The following is a 3,964-nucleotide window of genomic DNA, read 5'->3' on the forward strand; positions in this document are numbered from 1 at the left end:
GGATTCCCGGATGAATCCCCGCTTCAAATTGCGATCTATGAACTCCCTGAGTTCTTGCATTTCGTCTTCAGACATGGAGTACAGTCTCCCAGTCGGCAGCGTCGCCCCTGGCAGGAGGTCAATCTTGCAGTCGTAGGGTCTGTGGGGAGGCAGCTTGTCTGCTTCCTTCTCGCAGAAGACTTCCAAAAAGGCCTTGTACTTGTTGGGCACCGCTTGCACCATGCCTAGGTGTAGCTGCGGTGCATCCTCTTGCCCCTCTTCTTCCTGGCAGGTCTGGATGCAGTGCGCTGCGCAGTAGGAAGAGCAGAAGGTCAATTGCCGCTGGTACCATGCTAATGCCGGGCTGTGCCTATCCAGCCAACTCATGCCCAACACTATGGGTGTGTCCGACAGGTGGGTGACGTTGAAACTGATGACTTCACGGTGGTTCCCAATTTGCATCACCAGAGGCGGTGTTTGCTGTACCACCTCTCCTCCCAGTATCTTCCTGCCATCTACCGTGACAACATTTAGGGGCGTCGTGGCTGGCAGGAGTGCTATGCGATGCTGCTTGACGAAGTCCAACCCTACAAAGTCTGTGTTGCTACCAGAGTCAATGGTAATAGGGACCTCCAGGGTGAGCCCATCGGGCAGCTGGAGCGATGCAGTGAGTTGCACCACTGGTTTGGGTGGGAGGGGGTCTGTGGGCTGCAAAATCTCTGGGGACTGCTTCACTGACTCGCCTGGTTGAGCCCCAGTGCCTCCGTCTCCAACCAGGCTTCGCCGTTTCCCTGCTGCTGCTCTCCCTGCTGAATTGCTCCTTTTACAGTTGCTGAGGCTGCAGTGTGCTTCTGGAGCCTCTGGGGACACTCTTTGGCCATGTGCAGTGCACTGTCGCAGATGTAACACTTCCTGCTCCCTCTAGGAACCTTCGCCTTGACTGCTCCTGGTGTTTGGGCTCTGCTTGCTGTCTGAGCCCTTGCACCTCCTATTTCCATTGGCTCCTCTCCCCTCATCAGCGGAGGCGTGGACTGAGCGCGCTCTGTCTCTCTGGGTAGGAAGGGAGTCGTTCTAACTGACGTGTTTGCTCTTCGCCCCTCCTCCCTGCTCCACGGGCGTTCTTCCAGGCGCACCCCAATTGCTAGCGCCCTTTGGACTACTTCTGTGGTATTTTGGGGTCTCTCCCCCCTGGCCAGCTCATCTTTCACGGCTCCATTCAGCCCCTCCCAGAACAGATCCCTGACGGCAGCTGAGTCCTTCTGCCAGCCCAGCACATTTACTAACCCAAAAAAGCGGGAATGATACTGGCGCACCGTCGCTTTTCCTTGCCGCAATCCATGCATTTCCCTTCTAGCGACATCCACATCCACCGTTGATTTAAAGCAAGCGTCCATGGCTTCAATAAAGGTGCTTGAATCTTTGAGGGCGGGGTCATTTTCGCGTAACAAGGTTCGCAGCCACGACTTAGCTTCCCCATGCAGATGAGTGATTATGAAACCCACTTTCTCCTCTTCATCTCTAAAGTCTTTCCGAAGCAATTTGAGCGCGAAAACTACTTCTGCTCTGAAGTTAGGGTACTGCTGCAGGTTCCCGTCAAAATGGGTCACAATACTCGCCCCCCTTTTCCCGAGACCAACTCCCTCCGGCTTGGCTCCCAGCTGCCCCTCCTTTCCCCATCTGTCCCACCTGGCTTGCAGATCCTGGCAGAGCGCAGCTGTTTCTCCTTCCTTTTTCTTAGATGCAGCCAATTCTGCGTAGAGCGTTGAGACCGCTTCCTGCAGTTGCTTGACTTTCTCCTCTGTAGTCATCTTTGCCTATCTTTGTGAGCTTGCAGAGTTTTTTGTCAGATGGGACTTACTGTCAGCGCTGCCCAAGGTCCCAGCTCACACAAGACCAACGCTGCTTCTTCCTCAAGTTAAAAAGTCTTTATTGAAGTTCAGTTTCATTTCCAGACGCGCAGCGCGCAACGTTACGTCTATGCATCAGACCGTAGAAGTCCCATCTGAATCTCCTCCCCCCTGACACCAGCTTAAGATTCTAGCCTTACTCCACCTCTTCCTCTGTTCCTTCTTTCTCTGGGTCCTTCTGCTAGTCGGAGCCTCAGCCCTCCTAGATTCTTCTGACGCTGATTCTGCCGACTCTTCTGCCCCCCTCTTTCGGGCTTTAGGACCTGGCTCCCAATCCGGGTTTTCTGCTGTCCCGCGCTCCTCCACATTTGAACTTGGCGCGCGCGCGCAGCCTCCCACTTTCCTTCTGACCGTTACACTTGTGTCACTGCTCCCCCTTTCGGGGAGGCTAGCTGGACCTGGCCTTCCCTCCGTTTCCCCACTCCCCGATGGAGGAGAAGCTGGTCCTGACTCACGTGACTCTTCCCCCCCACTGTGCTCTGGTGGGGGAACTGGCCCTACTCCTCCGCTACTCCTTTGGGACTCCCCTCTGGTTGCTTGTTTATGGATCGTCCCCCCTGGGACTCGCCTCTCCCTTACCATAGGCGCCCCCTCCTGGGAATCTTCTGATTCGCTGGAGAAGCTCATGGAATCTCTCGGTCCACTGTCATATTCCCCTACGCTCCCCTCTGATTCCTCTCCTCCGCTCTCTATTTGCTCTCTCCCCTGCTCTTCTGCTCCTGAGCCTCTGACAGCAGGCAAGATCAGGACCAAGAACAAACAAGTAATACCAGCCACTTCTTCCTCAGCTTAGCTATTCGGGGCCCCAAAGGAGCTTTGCTAATGAAAGAACAAAAGCTTTTTCCTTGTATTTTTTAAGATGTGTCAGCCAGCCTGATATCTAAGCACTATCCCAGTAGCCACAGGCAACCAGAAATTCTTTGAAGGCAAGTGAGTTGGTTGATCTCTCCATTCTTCCTTCACCTGGCAACCTGGTTTCCAGGCTGACTTTCCGGGAGCAGAGAGACTTCCGGTCGGCGCCAGCGATTAATGGCGGGTTCCCTCTGAACTCCGGAGGGAACCGGCTCCGCGAAGCGTGGGTCTGGCCGCTGCGGCGAAGCGGAGACCCGAAGAAATCACAGGCGGTGAAGCCTGTGAACACGGAGACTCGGCGGGCTCCATTTGTGCCCCCCCGACTGCAAAGGAGCCTTTTTAAAGGCTTCTGAACGGAGCGGGGGTGAGTGGCGCGGAGCTGAGAGTCGTCTACCCTCTTCGCGGGGTGAAGCCGCAAGCCATTATCGGAGAGCGCCGATTTCTTTCTGGACAATTGGAACTGAATGCAACTACCCCTGAGTAGGAGTAAGAAGCTAAAATTCCAAAAAAAAAAGATTGAAATTGGGTACCGAAATGGGAGAAGTATAAACAGGAAGTCTGCTTCTCCCGGCTTGTAGATAGAGCAAAGCAAAGAGATTGTAAAGCAGTAACTTTGAAAGACACTTTTTTGAAGATTTTAAATCTATCACCAAAAAAGGTGTATTCCCCTCCTCTTAGCAGGGGTGGAGGGGTGAGTCTGGAGCATTAATTTCCTGCTAAGACAGTGTGGAGTAAAGTTTTACCTGCTGCCTCTAAAATCTGGGAACGGACTGCGTTTGACAGCTGTCAAAGTGCCAAGGGCAAAGAATATTGATACTCTGTGAAAAGATACAATTGCTTTTAGAAAGGATTTGGACTTAAAAGTAACTTTTGGGTGAAATTGTGTATATTTAGAGAACAAAGGGGAACTACTAGGACTTTATTTGCTGTAACTGAAAGTGGAAGTGTGTCCCCCTAGAGGAGATTATGTTGCAGCAAGCATTGCTACTAAACATCTGAGCCTGGAAAATTCCTTTCCAAAACAAAGTGACTTGGCGTGAGACTGACCTTGGACTGTTTCTGGGAGTGCTATGGCAGATGGGAAGGGCAAGATAGAACAGACGGAAGAAAAGACGCTCAGGTCTGGGAAACAATATAAAATAGATATTGCTCAGCAGAGAAGGGCCTCAACATCCGGAGCAGTAGGTTCAGTGGGAGCTGCGGCCTCACAACTAAGGCCAAAGGCT

This window comes from Podarcis raffonei, chromosome W, assembly GCF_027172205.1.
Source record: "Podarcis raffonei isolate rPodRaf1 chromosome W, rPodRaf1.pri, whole genome shotgun sequence".
NCBI lineage: Eukaryota > Metazoa > Chordata > Lepidosauria > Squamata > Lacertidae > Podarcis > Podarcis raffonei.